This window comes from Schistocerca cancellata, chromosome 4 (genome assembly GCF_023864275.1).
Source record: "Schistocerca cancellata isolate TAMUIC-IGC-003103 chromosome 4, iqSchCanc2.1, whole genome shotgun sequence".
Classification (NCBI taxonomy): Eukaryota; Metazoa; Arthropoda; class Insecta; order Orthoptera; family Acrididae; genus Schistocerca; species Schistocerca cancellata.
The window spans coordinates 673,456,010-673,477,901 of NC_064629.1; positions in this window are offsets into that span (position 1 = coordinate 673,456,010).

Genomic DNA, 21,892 nt, shown 5'->3' on the forward strand with positions numbered 1-21,892 from the left:
CAGTTGCAGAATGGAATGATGACAAAGAAAATTTGTGCCGGACGAGGACTCGAACCCAGATTTTCCGCTTATCGCGAATAGTCGCCTTGCCATTTGGCTATCTGTACATGATTCACAGCCAGACCCAAATTTCCATAAGTTGACAACCATGTGTCTATAACTGGTACTTGTACATCAATCATGTATATTCCCGTACAGGTCAGACATTGTACTTGAAAGTCGCTTGCCTGGTATTGGCAGACAAATACGATAATGTTGTGCCTGTGTTACTCTGATTATGATGCAAAGTTCCTTTGTAATTGGAATAACAGAGACACTGCAATATTGTTGCAACTTTATACTACCGCCTGTCCTCCAATTGTTGGTTGAATACTCAAATGACATCAGCTATGGAGGTAGAATGATCACATTGTGATGGGTTACCTTTACTCATTCCATTTATGACTCTATTCATTGCTTAAATCACACAAAATCATATTATATACTGTATGAGTGACAGAAAGTGCAAATATAATGCATTATACACTGTGAAAGGTTTGGCAGCTGGGTTGCAAAGAAAGATTATTTTCAAGGAAAAAAAGTTGTATTTGTTGACTTATCTTCTGTCTACAGTTTTCCTCATACCTACACAAAGTAAGTCAGTACTATATCCATAACAACTTTGGTTTTTAGATGGTTTCAAGCATTCAGACCTAGTGGTTAAGTTATTTGTAGTAAAGAGTAAAAGCAATAAATGAGAAAAATGTTGCCTGTGTTGTTGTGATTGTCAGTTCGAAGACTGGTTTGGTGTAGCTCTCCATCTCTCCATGATGCTACTCTATTCTGTGCAAGTCTCTTCATCCCTGAATAACTACTGCAACATACATCCTTCTGAATCTGCTCACTGTAATCATCTTGTGGTCTTCCTTGATGATTTGATGATCCCCCCCCCCCCGGCCAATCACACACATACTTCCCTCCGATACTAGCTTGGTGATCCCTTGATGTCTCAAAATGTATCCTACCAACTGATCTCTTCTTCAAGTCAGATTTTGCCACAAATTTGTGTTCTCTTCAGTTCTTCTCAGTACCTTCTCATTAGTTATGTGATCTACTCATCTAATATTCAGCATCCTTCTGTAGCATCACATTTCAGAAGTTTCTATTCTCTTCTTGTCTAAACAGTTTACCATCCATGTTTAACTTCCATAAATGGTTACACTCCACACAAATACTTTCAGAAAATCTATATCTGATGTTAACATATTTCTCTTCTTCGGAAATGAATTTCTTTCCATTGCCAGTATACATTTTATATCCTCTTTACTTCGGCCATCAAGAGTAATTTTGCTGCCCATGTAACAAAACTCATCTACTACTTTAAGTGTCTCATTTCCTAATCTAATTGTCTCACCACCACCTAATTTAATTTGACTACGTTCCATTATCCTTCTTTTGCTTTTGTTGATGTTTGTCTCATATCTGCTTTCAGGACACTTCCCATTCTGTTCAACAGCTCTTCCAAGTCCTTTGCTGTCTTTGACAGAATTACAATGTCATCAGAAAACCTCAAAATTTTTATTTCTTGTCCGTGAACTTTAATTCCTACTCCTAATTTTTCTTTGGTTTCCCTTACTGCTTACTCAATGTACACGTTGACTAACATCAGTGATAGGCTACAACCTTGTCCCAATCCCTTTTCAACCACTACTTCCCTTTCCTTTCATGCCTGTCAACTTTTGTAACTGCCATCTGGTTTCTGTACAAGTTCTAAATACCATTTCACTCCCTGTATTTTACCCCTGCTACCTTGAGAATTTCAAAGAGAGTATAGCAGTCAATATTGTGAAAAGTGTTCTCCAAGTCTAAAAATGCTATAAACTTACATTTGCCTTTCCTTAATCTGTCTTCTAAGAGAAGTCATAGGACCAGTATTGGCACTGATGTTGCTACATTTCTCTAGAATCCAAACTGATGTTCCCTGATGTTGGCTTCTAACAATGTTTTTCCAGTCTTCTGTAAAGAATTTGTATTAGTATTTTCCAACTTATTAAACTGATATTCTGATAATTTTCACACCTGTCAGCATCTGCTTCTTTTGCATTTGGAATATTACTCTTGAAGTCTGAGGGTATATTGCTTGTCTCATACATCTTGCACACCAGATGGAAGAGTTTTATCATGGATGACTCTCCTAAGAAAATCAATAGTTCTGATAGAATTTCGTCTACTCCTGAGGCCTTGTTTCAACTTAGGTCTTTCAGTTCTCTGTCAGATTCTTCTTTCAATACCATATCTTCCATCTCATCTTCATCTACATCCTCTTCCATTTCTATAGTATTGCCTTCAAGTACATCTCCTTGTATAGACCATCTATATACTCTTTCCACATTACAGCTTTCCCTTCTTGGATTAAGACTGGTTTTCCATCAGAGCTCTTGATATTCACAAAGCTGCTTCTCTTTTCTCCAAAGGTCTCTTTAATTTTCCTGTAGAGGATGTCTATCTTTTCCCTGGAGAAATATGCTTCTAAGTCCTTATATTTGTCCTCTAGCTATTCATCTATAGCAATTTCGCACTTCTTGTCACTCTCATTTTTTAAACATTCATATTCCTTTTTCCCTGCTCCATTTACTGCATTTTTAAATTTACTCTTTTCATCAGTTAAATTTAATATCTCCTGTGTTATTCAGGAACATCTACTAGGCCTTGTCTTTTACTTATTTGATCATCTGCTGCCTTCACTATTTCATCTCTCAAAGCTACCCATTTGTCTTCAACTGTATTTCTTCCTCCTGTTCTTGTGAATCATTGCCTAATGCTCCCTCTGAAAATCTCAATAGACTCTGGTTCTTTCAACTTATCCAGGCCCTATCTCCTTAGTTTCCTATATTTTTATTTTTGCAGTTTATTTAGTTTTAATCTACAGACCATAATAAATAAATTGTGGTCAGAGCCCACATCCACCCTCGGAAATGTCTTACAATTTAAAATTAACTCCAAAATCTCTGCCTTATCATTATATATTCAATCTGAAATCTTCCAGTGTCTCCAGATCTCTTCCCCGCATACAACCTTCTTTCATAATTCTAGGTAAACTAACTGGAAATCTCGCTTGGGATTGAAAAAAAAGAGAAAGATTATGGAACAAGTTGCAAAACAAGTGAACTTATGAACATTCAATTCATAATTTCTACTTAATATTATTTTGTGCCGTGATTATTGATTTATCTATAAGCTACAGATGGTTTCCACAATTCATGTAACTGCTATTTTCTCTGGACTGTATTCCTAAACACCTGATATCTCATATGTTTTTTTTTTCTTTAGGGAAAAAGGGGGGGGAGGGGTCTGAAGTTGCTCTTTACTATTTTGTTCCTGATAAGCATACCTTATTTCACATATTTACTTAGTCAAAGGCTACAATTTTGATTAGTCATTCCTGATTAGATAAAAAAGTTAGTGAGGTTGTTATAATTGCATTAATGGCATTTTTACTCAAGAATACTAATCCTAATGCTAATAGTTGTATGTAGAACACACAGATGTCAGTTTAAAACTTCTGAGTCTTCTCTTTGATAGATGTTTTAAAAAACAAGCAATTAAGAAAAACATATAAATAAATGAGGGATTTTAGCTACAGCACCAAATAATATTTTCTGCAAATATTTGATAATATAGTCCAATCTAATTTACAACAATTTTCTAAGAAACAACCACTCTTTTCAGCTACTGAATGTCTGTACAGCATACATCACTGTGTGTGTGCACATGCACTTTCTCATGTAACACATATGTAGAAAATGGAGACTGCTAAATGATACTACAATAAAATAAACAAACTTCTATGTTCAAATGAAATGTATGCAGAAATAAGCAAAGGAAAAGTAACGCAAAAATTATATTAAAAATCTATGTTTTCCATCATTTGACACAGAAGAGGAACAAATTGAGGAAATAAAACATTCCAAGCACAGAAAGGAGTCACCCAGAACCCCACACCACTTGAGACACAACAGGAAAATATAACAAAGAACATGGCAACAATGGTTGCTTACCTTTCATTGTTCATTTTCCTGTTATGTTACACTTATTGAGCTAGTTCCATGATTGTATAGCCAACCTAGTGCTTTAGTAGCTCTCTTCCTCCAAATGTTTCCCTCTCTTACACTTACAATGTCTTTATATGAAACATACGTAAAGAAAATTGATCTGGTACTCTATAAAGAATATGAATACTAATATTTCTGATCAGAGGATAAAATTAAATGCACAGAACCAACTGTAACTTGGCGATTTTCTTGCAAATAGATTATGAAAACAAAACATGAAAAAAATATTTTACACGCTCCCCATAAATTTATAGTTAGGTTTAACTATTTTTGATGTAAGTAAATTTTATTATAGGATTGAATGGAATTTTATGAAGCCACTTTCGAGGATGATTAAATCACTCACTAGTAACACAATTTTATAAAAGAGGCGGAAGAGATAGGGTAGGAGAGAACCCTCAATATAATCTACAATTAATTCTTTTGTGCATTAGGAAACTATACAGTATCTTCTTTAATTCAACAAAAGTATTGATTGTGTGGAACACTACACTTTTCCACAATTTGAAGCATTATGAAGTTAAGTTTATCATCAGTTCCTTTTGTATTATGAGACTGTGAGAAGAAAGTTGTCTATCTGTATTTACAAAGATGGAACACATTTAATTCTGTCTCAAGTGCTGTAAAATGTGAGATGTATCAGAGTTCTGTCATTGTTCCACTACTCTTTTATCAACGATACACCACTAAATGTTGCAGCTGATTCAACCATTTTCCTATTTTCAGGCAGTGAAGTGTCATTGTCAAGAGAATTTGGGTTAGCATAAACATAAGCAGACTGCCAACTTAGATAATCTAATGTCTGAGCTGTACATACCTGAGCTGAATACCAATAGAATGAAATGAGCAAGTTTCATGGGATAAAGTCACCACCTGCAAGTACAACTTTCACTTTCAGTATGAGAAGTGAACAGTACTATTCTTCTGAGGTTTTAAAGTAAACTAAGAGGACAGCTGGCAGCAATTTCAGTCTTACATTTCACAAGAGACCTCCAGCCTCCTAACAGAGTAGAAATCATCATCAGCAGCAGCTTGTTGGTTGTACACAGTTTGCATACATAATTTAGTTTAGTAATATTCTAACTTACTTCTTAGCAGAATTTAACAGTAACTGATTATTTAGCTGTTTTTAGTAACACTACTTATTTTTGTTGTAACAGTTTGCATATTTTTTGAGTGTATGTGTTGAGTTAGTTCAGTTTCCTGGGTTAGGGTTACATTACCTGTGGTTCAGACAATAATTGATTAAATATAGAAAGGGGCTGTGCTTGTTGCATACAGATGCAGAGGGAATTGGCCACTGTCTACAGGGTGAAAAGTATTTAAACTGACAAACTCTGGGAGGTTGTAGGGGACATTAAAACAAATATTTTTCCCTAATGTCATTTTTTTCTTTGAGGATTATTTAAACCGGTGGAGGCCGTATTACAATCTTCAGTTGTAGGCAACTGCTGTCCACCAGTGTAGTAGTGCATTGTCTCTGTTTACTAATGGAGCAATACACCTGGAGTGAGTACACTGATATGGTTGGTGTGTACTACATAACGCACCACAATGAACGAGCTGCACAGCGGTTTTATCAACAACAATATCCTAATCACCGTATCCTGCATCATACAACCTTTGATACTGTGTACCGACATCTGCGTGAAACCAGGTCATTTAGCAGATTATCTGGACAGGGATGTCATTGCATGGTAAGAATGCTGCAATTTGAGGAAGCTGTCTTGCAGCATGTGGAGCAGGATCCTTTAATCAGCACTTGTGCAATTGCACGTAACATGGGGACGAATCAGACGAATGTAAGAACAGTCCTTCGAGAGCAATTGTTACGTCCATTTCACTTACAGTGCGTCCACAACTTGGAACCAGTTGATTATCCACCCTGAGCATAGTTTTCGCAGTGGTACCTGGAACAGTGTGAAATGCATCCTACATTTCCATCCTCTGTGTTGTTTACCGATGATTACCGGTGTGATGGAGTCTTCAACATTTACAATTCGCATGTTTGGAGTGAGGATAACCCACATGCCACAGTTACTAGTGCTCATCAAGTGCGTTTCTTCGTTAATGTGTGGGTCGGTGTTGTTGGGTACTGTTTAATTGAGTCGTATCTGCTACCTAGGCCATTAAATGGCAGGCACTATTAAAATTTTCTCACCAGAGCATTGCCGGAATTGCTGGAAGACATCCCTCTCCCTACAAGATAATGCATGTGGTTCCAACATGACGGGGAGTCAGCACATTTCAGTCGTCGTGTGCATCAATTCCTGGACTAACTGTTCCCAGAAACGTGGATCGGCAGAGGTGGTCCTGTACCATGGCCTGCTTGATCCCCAGATATGTCCCCTCTGGACTTTTTTGTCTGAAGAGATGCGCAACCTCGTTTACAAAACTCCCGTTCCATCAGAAGAGGATCTGGTTGCCAAGATAGTAGCAGCAGTAGGATAAATTCAGGATGCGCATGGAGTTTTTGCCTGTGTCAGACAGAACTTGATCCAACGGTGTAACCTTTTTTTATGTGTCAATGGAGGCATTTTTGAAAATCTACTGTAATTGAAATTAGGTTGTGTTAATGTGTTGTCTCTTTGTTATAAAAAAATGGAGAAGTGTTTGTTGGTTTAATTAATTTGCTGCCAGAGAAATCTTCCTCTACCGGTTTAAATAAACCTCATAGGAAAAAATGACATTAGGGAAAAATATTTGTTTTTATGTCCCCTACAACCTCCCAGAGTTTGTTAGTTTAAATATTTTTCACCCTGTATAAACAGCTTGAAGGTTTGCTGGCCACAGTCAACTGGCTTCAGGCTGCTGTCCTGGGCTATGCTGCCATTGGAGGATCTGAGATAAATGCTTTGGCTCCTCTGGAACGTATAGCATTGCTTGGAATCCCAGATGCAGCTGCTTCTTCTGATTTTCACATCCTGGCCAGTCGACTCATACTTGACGGTGACTTGTGAATAGTGACCGGTGACGGGGTCTTGTACCTCTGGGAGGAAGGTGGAAGTGGGTACCAGCCACATAACTGTCACCTTATGTTTTAACAACAAGTTTGAGTTATTGACTGCCACTGAAAGTATGTCTCAGCTAGCGTGGGAAACTTCACTACTGGCGCTGTAGCCAACCTTCTTGAAAGGCTCAGACATGTACAGAGGGTGGGATTTTTTGTCATTGGAAGCTCCAATATCAGGTGGGTGATGGAGTCCCTCAGGAAAATAGTGGGGAGTCCAGGAAAGAAGGCCACTGTCCATTCAGTTTGCCTGTTAGGGGTCTCATCCGAGATGTGGAGGAGGCTCTGCCAGCAGCAACTAAGTACACTGGGTGCACCTGGCTCCAAATCATGGCTCATGTAGTCACAAATGACACCTGCTACCTTTGTTCAGAGGCCATCCTCAGCTCCTACAGGTCACTAAATGATTTGGTGAGGACAGCAAGCATCCCTTATGGGGGTGGAAGCAGAGCTATCATTTTGCAGCTTCATTCCCAGAACTGATCATGGTCCTCTGATTTGGAGCAGAGTGGAAGGTCTAAACCAGAGACTCAGATGGTTCTGTGACAGTATCAGATCCAAATTTTTCAAACCCTGCTATCAGCTGAAGAATTTTAGGGTTCCCCTTAATAGGCCAGACATGCATTACACACAATAAGCAGCCACTATGGAAGTGGAGTACATGTGGAATGCACATGTGGGTTTTTTAGGATAGAGAGATCCCTCCACAGGTCCAATAAGATGCCTTCTGAGTCCAGACAGAGTAGCATTCACCACAGCAGATTGGAAAAAGGAAATGTTAACAAAGTATTAGTAAATTGCATGAGGATCTATGGAAAGGTCCCAGAACTAACCTGACTTTTAAATTATGTGAAGCTGTTCTAAATACTTTAACAAAAATTACCTTGAGAAGTTAATCAGAGAACTAACTCATGAACATAACATCTTAGACCTGCAAGTGACAAATAGACCCAAACTTTTCAAAGCATTGTAGAACAGGAAATCAATGTTCATAAGGCCACTACAGTATTACTGAATACAGCCAGAAATAGGGGCACAAAGAAAGACAGGAAGACATTTCTGCTTAGCAAGGGTGACAAGAAACATATTTCAGATTACCTGAGTGGTAAACATGAAAATTTCATCTCCAGCACTAACAACACTGAGTATCAGTGGACAAAGTACGAGACCACTGTACAGAATTGCTTAGGCAGGTATGTACCCAGCAAAGTTGTGAGAGATGGAAAAGATCTACCATGGTTTGACAGTCATGTTAGAAAACTGTTATGAAAGCAAAGACAGTTTCATAGCAAATTTGAACATAGCCAAAACCTCACATACAAACAAAAGTTAAATGAAACCAAATTACCATAACAGAGCCTTGTGTGAAGCATTCAGTGAATTCAAAAGTAAAATTCTGTCTACTAATCTGACAGAAAGCCAATGGCCTTGCCACAGTGGTAACACCAGTTCCCATCAGATCACCGAAGTTAAGTGCTGTCTGGCTGGAATAGCACTTGGATGGGTGACCATCCGGTCTGCCGAGAACTGTTGGTGAGTGGGGTGCACTCAGCCCTTGTGAAACAAACTGAGGAGCTACTTGATTGAGAAGTAGTGGCTCTGGTCTTGGAAACTGACATTCGGCCGGGAGAGCCACATCCATATCTGCATCCAGTGACGCCTATGGGCTGAGAATGACATGGTGGCTGGTTGGTACCATTGGGCCTTCATGGCCTGTTTGGGATGAGGTTTTTTTTTTTTTAAATCTGACGGAAAATTCAAAGATCTTTTGGTCTTATGTTAAATCAGTAAATGGGTTGCAGCCATCTGTTGAGACACTCTGTGGCAATAATGGCAGTGAAATGGAGGATGACCCAGAAAAGGCTGAAATACTAAATGTTTTTCTCCAAACTGGTTTCACAGAGGAAGATCGCACTGCACTATCTCTCTTAAATTGTTGCAAAAACAACAAAATGGCTGATATCAAGTAAAGTGACTATGGGATAGAAAAGCAACTGAAGTCACTAAACAGGAAAAGTCACTATACCTGATGGGATACCAGTATGGTTCTGCATAGAGTATGCGAAAGAACTTGCCCTTCTTCTAGCAGCAGAGTCAAGCAGCTCTTTATGGGAGTGAAGTGCTCTTGGTAATTGGAAAAAAGCACAGGTCATCCTTGTTTTCAAGAAGGTTAATTGAACAGACACACAAAACTATAGGCCTATGTCCCTGACATTTGTCAGTTGTAAAATTTTGGAACATGTTTTATGCTCGTATATTATGACATTTCTGGAGGCAAAAATCTCCTCAGTAGGAACTAGCATTGGTTCTGGAAACAATCATGTGTCACCCAGCTCTCTCTGTTCATCCACAAGATCCAAAAAGCAGTACATACACATGCCCAGGTAGATGCCATGTTCTTGACTTCCAGAAGGCATTTGGTACAGTTCTTCACCGACACCTACAGAACAAAATATGAGCATACAGAAATCTAACCAACTGTGTGATTGGATAGAAGAATTTCTAGCAAACTGAACATAGTGTGCCATTCTCAATGACAGACGTCTTCAGACATGAAAGTACCTATAGGCACACCCCAGGGGAGTGTTATAGGACCATTACTTTTCACAATACATAAAAATGACCTTGTAGATAGGATGATGTTGCTGTGAGCAGAGAAGTCACAACACTAGAAAACTGTAACAAAATGCAGGAAGACCTGCACAGAATTGATGTTTGGTGCAGGGTGTGGCAATTGACTCTCAGCTTAAACAATTTTAACTTAGTGCAAATGCATAAGTAGAAAGACTCTTTATTGTATGATTAGAAAATTCTAGTACAACCACTGGAAGCAGTTACTTCCATAAAACAACTAGGAGTATGTGTACAGAGTGGTCTGAAATGGAACACACACACAAAATTAACTGTGAGTAAGGCAGATGCTCGAACAACTCTAGTAGGAGACAATGCAAGAGAGCCATTCTTCATTATGGTGTGGTTTATTGTTCAACTTCCAAGAGCTTATGTTCCTCAAAGAGTCAACAAATATAATTCTTCCTCCTAAGTGCATAGCTCATGAAAAGACCATGAAGGTAAAATTAGAAAGAGTTTCATTGTTTTAATACAGATTTCAGAAAAACAGCATAACTTTATATCAGAAACTTGCTTATATACATTTGTTTATAGGCCTAATTCTCGTAACGTTTTTGGAGAATCAAAGTTAAAGTATCTCATTTAATTGTCTTTTTTTCATTACATTGAGTGAAATATAAAATAAATAGCATACACCTTCATTGTTTTAATACAGATCTCAGAAAAACAGCGGAATTTTAAATCAGAAACTTGCTTATATACATTTGTGAATAGGCTTAATTCTTGTAACGTCTTTTTTGATTTTCGGTAATTTAATTGATTTATTCTAGCTAAAGTATTATTTTTGCCATGAGTGAGAAGTGCCTGACTTGCCATAGAATTGTTAGTTCCGGGATTTGGTGTGATGGATGCAGTAGTTTTTTTCACTGGGGGGACTGCAGTGGCGTGGGTGTCGGGAAAGTGGATCAGGCTCATCAGTGGTTATGTAGGATTTGCAGCAGAGATAGGAAGATAGTGGAACAGGAGGGGAAACTTGCTGCCCTTCAGGCTGAGCTAGATCAGGCTAGGGAAGATCTGGACAGGTTAAGGAGGGAGAAGGGCAAAGAGAGGTGGGAAGTGGCAACAGGTAGCAGAAGGAACAGGCCTAGAACTAAGTCTGACAGTTTTGTGGTGAATGTCAAAAATAAGTTTGACCTGTTGCTTCAGTTAGAAACTGATGAGCCTCAAGCAGAGGTAGGTGTAGACAGGACACAACAAACCTTCAATAGGAAATTGAAAAAGAATGTAAGAAAGCCATCGAAAAGAAAGAAAGTTTTGTTGTTAGGCAGTTCTCATGCCAGAGGTGTAGGCCAACTTCTGCAGGAGGAATTAGGATCAGAATACCAGGTCACAAATTTTTTCAAGCCAAGTGCTAGTCTGGATCAGGTGACAGAGGATTTAGGTTCACTCTGTAAAGGATTTACGAGGGAAGACACCGTGGTTATTGTGGGAGGGCCAGGGAACAGCATCGACAGAGATCCTGGGTACAGTATAGAGTGTGACCTGGTAAAGATTGCGTCGGCATCGAGACACACTAATGTTGAATTTGTATCTGTCCTGAGACGCCATGACTGGCCTCATTTGAACTCTTCTGTTGGGAGAGTTAATTTGGAGTTGGAACGGCTGCTTGTGTCGGGTGCGGGGGCTCATATTGGTGTGGTTCCTGTTGATTCTCTCAGTAGGTGGGACTATACCAGGCACGGCCTACATCTCAACAGGAAAGGGAAGGGGAAACTGGCTGGGGTAATAGCAGGAAATTTAAGGGGGGGAGGCACTGCCATGAATGGTAAAATACCAGTGGTTACAGGTGTTGGAGCAGCACCTTTTTTAGGATAGGTAAGACAGAAAGATATCAAGTTCTGCGAGAGGTCAGGATTGAAACAAATCTTCAGTTTAGGAAAGAAATTAAACAGCACAATTCTAGCACATTGGATCACCAATCACAGCTGTCAATTATAAATTTTCACCAATCACCAGAAATTTTATCTCCACCGAGTTGTATCTCAGTCCTAGGTAATTGCATTGATGAATTAAAGTCACCCAACCCAGTTAACATAATCTGTCTCTCTGAACACCATGTGACCACTGGTATAGCAACTAGGCCTAAGCACAATGAGAAACTCAGTCAGGAGAGTACTGCAAATGTTAGAATAAGGAAAGGTTCTCATAAAAGTATAATTAAAAATAATGTAAGTATATTTCATCAAAATATTGGGAGTTTAAAGAATAAAATAGATGAGCTTCTGGTTTGTTTAGAAGATTTAGAAGCTGAGGATGAAATAGATATACTATGCCTGTCTGAGCATCACATTGTTACTGATATGGGTAAGGTAAATGTAAGTGGATATAAGCTCTCTGCACATGTAATGAGAGAAAATGTGGAGAAAGGAGGAGTTGCCATATATGTCAAAAGTTATCATTGTGCAAAAAGTATAGAAACAAAAAAGTTTTGTGTAGAGAAACATATAGAAGCATGTGCCTGTGAGCTTAAATTAAATAAAGGCACATTTATAATTGTAACTGTATATAGGTCCCCATCAGGAAATTTTCATCTATTTCTGAAAAATTTGGACTCCTTGTTGTGCTATCTGTCAGACAGGGGGAAGCAAATTATTATTTGTGGGGACTTCAATGTAGATTCCCTGAAAGAGGGTAATAGGAAAAATGACCTTGAAGTATTACTCGGTTCTTTCAATTTGACACCCGTTATTGATTTTCCTACTCGGGTGGTAAAGGATACCAGCTCACTGATAGATAACTTCATTATAGACCAAGATAAGTTTAACCAGATAAATGCTCAGCCTGTTGAGAATGGTCTTTCTGATCATGGTGCACAGCTAGTTACAATATATGACATACCTCCATTCAGCAATACTAAACAGTCCTCCAAAGTAGTATGTTCAGTCAACGATTTAACAATTGCAAATTTCAGGGAAAGCCTACAGCAGTTAGACTGGGATGAGGTGTACCGTGAACCTGATGCCAATTTAAAATATAATTTATTTCATGACATTTTTGTAAATGCATTTGAAAACTGCTTTTCCAAGAAAATAGTTAAATATACTCGTAAGAAACCTTGTAACAAACCATGGCTTACTAAGGGTATAAAAATATCTTGTAACCGGAAAAGGGAAATGTATCTGACAGCAAGAAAGAGTAGTGACCCAGAAACTCACGTCTGAAATCAGCAACTCTGATAATAAAATTAAAACAATTTTGAATATTATTAAAAGAGAAACAGGTCAACCAAGAGCACAGGAAGACAGTATTACCATCAAATTGAATGATAACTTTATGAACAAAAAGTCATAAGTTGAAAATATTTTTAATAATCATTTTCTAAATGTTGTGGATATAGTAGGATCCAGGTGGTCATTAGAAGATGCTAGGCTGTTAATGGAAGAGGCCATACCTATGCAATTTGATACAAATGAAATCTCACCCACTTCTCCCTCTGAAATTAGGAAAATGATAAACTTGCTTAAAAGCAAAAACTCACATGGAATTGATGACATTTCCAGCAAAATACTAAAAGCTTGTTCTCAACAGATAAGTAAGATTCTCAGCCACCTGAGATAGACTGAAATATGCTATTGTTATACCTTTGCATAAAAATGGGGATAGATCTGATGTCAACAATTACCGTCCAATCTCCCTTCTAACAGCTTTATCCAAAAATTTTGAGAAAGTAATGTATTCAAGAGTAGCTTCACATATCTGTAACAATGAAGTACTAACAAAATGTCAGTTTGGTTTCCAGAAAGGTTTTTCAACAGAAAATGCCATACCAATCAAATTTTGAATGATCTGAATAACCGAACACCACCCATTGAGATTTTTTGTGATCTCTCAAAGGCTTTTGATTGTGTAAATCATGAAATTCTGCTAGACAAGCTCAAGTATTGTGGCATGAGTGGGACAGTGCACAAATGGTTTAATTCTACCTAACTGGAAGAGTGCAGAAAGTTGAAATAAGTAGTTCTCATAATATGCAAAGATCAGCACTCTCCTCAAACTGGGGAACTATCAAGAATGGGGTTCCACAAGGGTCAGTCTTGGGTCCTTTGTTGTTCTTAATATATATTAATGACTTGCCATTCTATATTCATGAAGAGGCAAAGTTAGTTCTCTTTGGTGATGATACAAGTATAGTAATCACACCTGACAAACAAGAATTAACTGATGAAATTGTCAATACTGTCTTTCAGAAAATTACTAAGTGGTTCCTTGTAAACGGACTCTTACTGAGTTTTGATAAGACACAGTACATACAGTTCCGTACAGTGAATGGTATGACGCCATTAATAAATATAGACCTTAATCAGAATCATATAGCTAAGGTAGAATATTCCAAATTTTTTGGTGTGTCCATTGATGAGAGATTAAATTGGAAGAAACACATTGATGATCTGCTGAAACGTTTGAGTTCAGCTACTTATGCAATAAGAGTCATTGCAAATTTTGGTGATAAACATCTTAGTAAATTAGCTTACTACGTCTATTTTCACTCGTTGCTTTCATATGGCATCATATTTTGGGGTAATTCATCACTGAGGAATAAAGTATTTATTGCACAAAAGCGTGTAATCAGAATAATAGCTGGAGTCCACCCAAGATCATCCTACAGACATTTATTTAAGGATCTAGGGATATTCACAGTAGCTTCTCAGTATATATACTCCCTTATGAAATTTGTTATTAACAACCAAACCCAATTCAAAAGTAATAGCAGTGTGCATAACTACAATACTAGGAGAAAGGATGATCTTCACTATTCAAGATTAAATCTAACTTTGGCACAGAAAAGGGTGAATTATACTGGCACTAAAGTCTTTGGTCACTTACCAAATAGTATCAAAAGTCTGACAGATAACCAACAAGTATTTAAGAAGAAATTAAAAGAATTTCTGAATGAGAACTCCTTCTACTCCATAGAGGAATTTTTAGATATAAATTAAAATATATATATATATATATATATATATATATATATATATATATATATAAATAAAAAATTAAAATAAATAAAAATAAAAACACAAAAAATGAAAAATTTGTTGTATTAACTTAAGTATATTGTTAAATTAACTTAATTATGTCATGTATTGGAAAATTTGACTCGTTCCACATCATTACGAAATATCGTATTCATGATCCATGGAACTAGTATTAATCTAATCTAATCATGGAGGCCTACTGGCAATTGTTCTCCCTGTGAACTACAGGGTGTCCCATTTATCTTGACCACCCTAAATAACTGTTTGTCCAGATGCAAATTACAAAATGTTTCAAGCAAATGTTCTTTAGCCGTCAGGAGAACATCAATCAGCATGACCGCCTTCGTTGTAGCTTAGGTTTTTACAAAGATATGAACAGCAGTATGACTTTTTTAAATGGCACCCAGTATTTTTTATTCAGTAATTCATTTCCTCTCCTAAAGACCTATTCAAAAATGTATCACAGTGTATCATTCACTGAAACACAATTTTATTAATCACATAACACAACATTGAATTTGAACCCTAGATCACAAATTTGTCCACTTGCTGGAGTTGTCAGAAAGCAAATTAAAACCAAGTAAAAACATAACACAACATTGACTTTGACTCTCCTGTACCATTGTCCAGGAGTAGAACATTCAAAAGTGCTCAGAGTGGTGAACCCGGACACCGATCCACTGGTGCACTCATTGAATGAAAGAATTATTTATTCTTCCAGTGTTGCCTGCTGAAGAGAATTACAAGCAAGCACAATACGTTCCTTTATGTCCTCTGGAGTTGTTAGAATATCACAATAGACAACATCTTTAATGCATCCCCAAAGAAAAAAGTCCAGAGGATTTAAATCAGGAGGCATAGCAGGCCAAGTAACTGTTCCTTCTTGACCAATCCATCTGGCAGGATACCTTCAGTTCAGAACACAACATGCACACAAGGCATTATGTGCTGCACATCCATAATGTTGATACCACATAAGAATTCTGGTTCTTAGCGACACTTCATCCAGAAGAGGAGAAAGAATTCATCTGAGGAAGTTGGCATACATTGTGCAATTTAGACTACCGCTGATGAAATAAGGACCAATAATTGTAGTACCAAGCAGCCCACACCAGATGATAACTCTCCATTGATGCTGGTGTTCCACCTGTCTAAGCCATCATGGGTTGTCGCTGGACAAATAATGCATGTTCCTTGTATTTACCTGTCCTTTGTTTGAGAAGGAACATTCATCGGTAAATAGAACATTGGAGAAGAAGTTTGGGTTGGCAAGGATTTGCTGCTGTGTCCACTGACAGAACTGTAGACAATTCTGGAAATCAGTCCCATGCAATTCTTGATGTAGGTGTACATGGTAAGGATGGAACTGGTGACATGTAAGAATACGATGTACACTGGTTTTAGGAATGCCGATCTTGTGTTCAAGCTGTGGTGTGTTCACATGTGGAATAATAGCAATGGAAGAGAGAACAGTAACTTCGGCAGCTTCATCTGTGACAGTGCTATGACGATTGTGTTGTCGTGGGTTGAAACTTCCCGTTTCCTGAAGTTTCGCAACAAGATGAGAAAACATCCTCCGGGAAGGTGGGTTCTTGTCAGGATATCGCTCTCTGTACAGTTACACTGCCTGTGTAGCATTTTGCCTACCTTCAACAACAATAAAAGAAACATTATAGCAATGCAGTTTGTAGGAAGGACAGCCTTTACTGTATGACTACTCTACACAACAGTATTTAAAAGGTCTAAACTACTGTATTAAATGTACCCATACATAAGAAAACAGTATTGCAATTACTGTTCTGCTAACTAAAATTCCTCATATATGAGTAGCATTTCTACCTTCTCTTCATTGGTGTACATTCTACTCACACAACTCTTCTACTGACAATGGTTGATGGAATGACGGGTGGGCATTCTACTTATGTTTGCATTTGTCATTTGTCAACATCAGCACATGGACGTGTTCCATTACCCTGATTACATGCACCAAGTACTGGGAGCATCAATGTCAATGTTGAGTTATGTAATTAATAACATTGTGTTTCAGTGAATGGCACACTGTGATACATTTTTGAATAGGTCTTTAGGAGAGGAACTGAATTACCAAATAAAAAATACAAGGTGCCTTTTAAAAAAGTCATACTGCTGTTCATATTTTTGTAAAAAACAAACCTACAATGAAGGCAATCATGCTGATTGATGTCCCCCTGATGGAAAAAGAACATTTGCTTGAAACATTTTTTAATTTGCATCTGGACAAACAGTTACTTAGGGTGGTCAAGATAAATGGGACACACCGTATATGTGACTGGAATAGGAAAGGAGGTGACAGTGATACATAAACTACTCCAATTCACTCAGCACAAGGTGGCTTATGGAGTATAGATATAGATGCAGATGTAGAGAGAGAGACCACAGTTTGGCAATGTGTTTGCAAAATTGCTCTGACTGTGCAAACAGTCAGTATCTCTCATATAATTTTAGATGTTTAAATGTACATACCAATATTACATGAGCACTTCTGAAGGTGATTCTACATTTAAACAGATTCCATGTGATGAGGATGCATATTACTTTACAAATATTTTGTGTGAAATGACAAAGATTGCCTATGTTCTGTGTGGGCTTTTGAATGGAGATATTTTCACTCAGCTGTAAAGGAGCAGATAGAATAGATCTCATAAGAGGATAAAAGTTGGAAACTAATTTACTCTTGTAGAATCCCTGGAATAGATAGAAACTGTTGACATGCACAGTACAAAGACACTTCCAGTACTTACATTACATGCATAAATGAGGAAGATAATCTTCTGTGAGAAGCTATTCTTATATGACTAGGTGAAACATGTGACTTTCAATGAAAAGGATTGATTGGAACTCAGGATATAGTACAACAACTACTCCCATATCACTTCAAAATCCTACTGTGTTATATAATTATAAATTCTGGCACATTCCTGTTATAAAATACTTCACTCATAATGGAATGTTTATTGATGACTGCAGCTGATTAATTAACAAACAAAAAACTCATAAGAAAATTGAAGTTTTTTTTTGTTCATTCAAACACGTTATTCAAAGATACTTTGCAAGACAAGCAATGGGAAGAAGGTTACCAAGGCTGCAAGTAAATAAGAAAATTAAGCCTTCCCTAAAAATATTCTACCAACACTATGAAGCTTATTTTCATTTACACCAAGTCATGCAGCTAGTTAAACATTGCGCATTGAAACTGACAGATTACGAACAATGCAAACTGTTGGATCCTCTCACTGTAGAAAGTATCAATCAGTGAGAATTGTTACTGACACAACTGAAGCACAAATAACAGCATAATCCTTAAAAGTGAATTCTGTATGTGTTGAGAGGACAATTACTCAAGAAATAAACATACCCAAGAGATCAGTGCAAAAGTTAGAAGAAGCTGCAAATGGTGTGGCAGGAAAGAAGACACCATATAAGGAGAGAGACCTACTGGCAAAAAGAAGAATAGCAACTCAAGCTCAGGGAATGAGAATACCAACAGGTGGAATATGGCAGTCAACCCGAAGAAAGAAACCACAACCAAGGGACCAGGATTTTTGGTGGGAACAGCGGTGGTTTCACAGAACAAAGCAGTTAACAAGGTGAGTCTTCAAGTGGATGAAAAGCTGTGTGACTATCATAACACAGATGATTACAGTGCATCAAGATTAAAGACCTTGACTGAACCTACAACTTCAAATATAGAGTCAAATTGCTCTGAGAGGAATACAGACAGAGACAAACTACTTACTTTTCTACAAGTTAACATACATTGTATTAGAAATAGGATTTTAGAATTAGAAGCTTTATGTAACACTGAGCGTGTAGATGTTAGATGTGTATCTGAGCACTGGTTAATCTGAGAACAAGTAAATACACTCCTGGAAATTGAAATAAGAACACCGTGAATTCATTGTCCCAGGAAGGGGAAACTTTATTGACACATTCCTGGGGTCAGATACATCACATGATCACACTGACAGAACCACAGGCACATAGACACAGGCAACAGAGCATGCACAATGTCGACACTAGTACAGTGTATATCCACCTTTCGCAGCAATGCAGGCTGCTATTCTCCCATGGAGACGATCGTAGAGATGCTGGATGTAGTCCTGTGGAACGGCTTGCCATGCCATTTCCACCTGGCGCCTCAGTTGGACCAGCGTTCATGCTGGACGTGCAGACCGCGTGAGACGACGCTTCATCCAGTCCCAAACATGCTCAATGTGGGACAGATACGGAGATCTTGCTGGCCAGGGTAGTTGACTTACACCTTCTAGAGCACGTTGGGTGGCACGGGATACATGCGGACGTGCATTGTCCTGTTGGAACAGCAAGTTCCCTTGCCGGTCTAGGAATGGTAGAACGATGGGTTCGATGACGGTTTGGATGTACCGTGCACTATTCAGTGTCCCCTCGACGATCACCAGTGGTGTACGGCCAGTGTAGGAGATCGCTCCCCACACCATGATGCCGGGTGTTGGCCCTGTGTGCCTCGGTCGTATGCAGTCCTGATTGTGGCGCTCACCTGCACAGCGCCAAACACGCATACGACCATCATTGGCACCAAGGCAGAAGCGACTCTCATCGCTGAAGACGACACGTCTCCATTCGTCCCTCCATTCACGCCTGTCGCGACACCACTGGAGGCGGGCTACACGATGTTGGGGCGTGAGCGGAAGACGGCCTAATGGTGTGCGGGACCGTAGCCCAGCTTCATGGAGACGGTTGCGAATGGTCCTCGCCGATACCCCAGGAGCAACAGTGTCCCTAATTTGCTGGGAAGTGGCGGTGCGGTCCCCTACGGCACTGCGTAGGATCCTACGGTCTTGGCGTGCATCTGTGCGTTGCTGCGGTCCGGTCCCAGGTCGACGGGCACGTGCACCTTCCGCCGACCACTGGCGACAACATCGATGTACTGTGGAGACCTCACGCCCCACGTGTTGAGCAATGCGGCAGTACGTCCACCCGGCCTCCCGCATGCCCACTATACGCCCTCGCTCAAAGTCCGTCAACTGCACATATGGTTCACGTCCACGCTGTTGCGGCATGCTACCAGTGTTAAAGACTGCGATGGAGCTCCGTATGCCACGGCAAACTGGCTGACACTGAGGGCGGCGGTGCACAAATGCTGCGCAGCTAGCGCCATTCGACGGCCAACACCGCGGTTCCTGGTGTGTCCGCTGTGCCGTGCGTGTGATCATTGCTTGTACAGCCCTCTCGCAGTGTCCGGAGCAAGTATGGTGGGTCTGACACACCGGTGTCAATGTATTCTTTTTTCCATTTCCAGGAGTGTATATTTGTTCCCCAAGGGTATGTGGTGCGAAAAATTATATGTAGAAAACAGAAAAAGAATGGTGGGGCTGGAATTTTTGTCAAAGAAGGAATAAAGTTTTCCAGAATTGATGTATTATGTACTCCTCAGAACTAGATGGGGAGTTTAGTTGTGTAAAACTAATGGATGGAAATATAGTGGTAGTTAATCAATATAGGTCACCAGATGGTGATGTAAACTTGTTTATTGAGAAATGTGAATTAATAGTTAAAAATATATTGGAGAGTAAGACAAGAATTGCTATATGTGGTGATTTCAACATAGAAATGGTAAACACACAGAGGCCAGTTAGTAGGACGTTTTTGAATATGTTAAGATCATTAGACCTCTATTGTACAAATAACTGTGCCACACGTAAGAATGCCTGCATAGACAGTATTGCTGTGAATTTCCATAGGGAATATTTTACATGTAGACTTGCAGGAAGTGGACTTGCAGATCATGAGCCACTACTCCTTACACTCTGTAAGAGGCAGCCAGTTAAAATTTAAGAACCTAAGATAGTAATGGTACGAGAACAAAAGGAAGAGTACAGAAGTATGTTTGTTGATAGATTAGGAAGTGCATATTGGGACTTTCTATATAATTGTCAGTCTGGAAAAATGGAAGCTGAACTTACCTTTGATAACTTCTTTAAAAAGTACACAGATTTATGGTATTCTTGCTCCCCAGAAAAAAAATATATATCCAAGTGAAATGAAAAAGAAAAGTCTGAATTGGTTTACAGAAGAGCTAGTAGAAATGAGAGGAAATGTGCATATGCTGTACCAGATTCATAAGCAAGCCGCTATCCAAGGGGCAGAACAGAGTGTGAACATTCATAGGTCATAACTGAAATGCAAAAAATTCTACAAAACTAAACTACTTCTGGCAAACAAGCAAGCAATGGAAAACTATATAGAAAGATCTCCCAATAAATGCAAGGCAGCATGGCAAATAATAAAGCAAGAGAATACACCAAAATACACAGGAACAGCTCTGCTTGAACCTGAGGAATGCCGGCCGAGGTGGTCTAGCGGTTCTAGGCGCGCAGTCCGGAACCGCGCGACTGCTACGGTCGCAGGTTCGAATCCTGCCTCGGGCATGGATGTGTGTGATGTCCTTACGTTAGTTAGGTTTAAGTAGTTCTAAGTTCTAGGGGACTGATGACCACAGATGTTAAGTCCCATAGTGCTCAGAGCCATTTGAACCATATTTTTTTTTTTTTGACCTGAGGAATTAAATCAGTACTTTTTAAACTCAGTTAAATAAATAAGTAACAGTATAAAAGCAACAAATTCATCTGCAATGGACCTTGTTGGAACACCAATGCCTGTAAACGTGGTATTTCCACGGAGTGCTGTCACACCCGCTGATGTTATAAAAGCTGTATCCAAATTTTCAGGTTCTGAAAGTATGGACTGTTATTGGTTATCAAATAACATAGTTACAAAGATAATACACTCAATCACCAGACCATTAGCTGTTATTTTTAATAAATGTGTAGAATTTGGAGTTTTTCCAGATGCACTTCAGGTGTCAAAAGTTGTCCCAGGTTTTAAAAAAGTGGAAAAACATCTTCCCCAAAGTTACAGACCAGTCTCCAATGTTCCCATATTCTCAAAGTTATTTGAGGCACTGATCACACAAATAAGCAGCTTCTTTGAAAATCACAATATCCTATGTAGCAATCAGTTTGCTTTTTGCAAGGGGAAAAACACAACAGGGACCAGCTTGGAAATTGTTGATCAAACCTTAACAACTTTTGAAAACAATAGGTGTCACTGGTATTATGTGACCTCAGCAAAACTTTCAATTGCATTCCTGTTGACGTAATACTGGG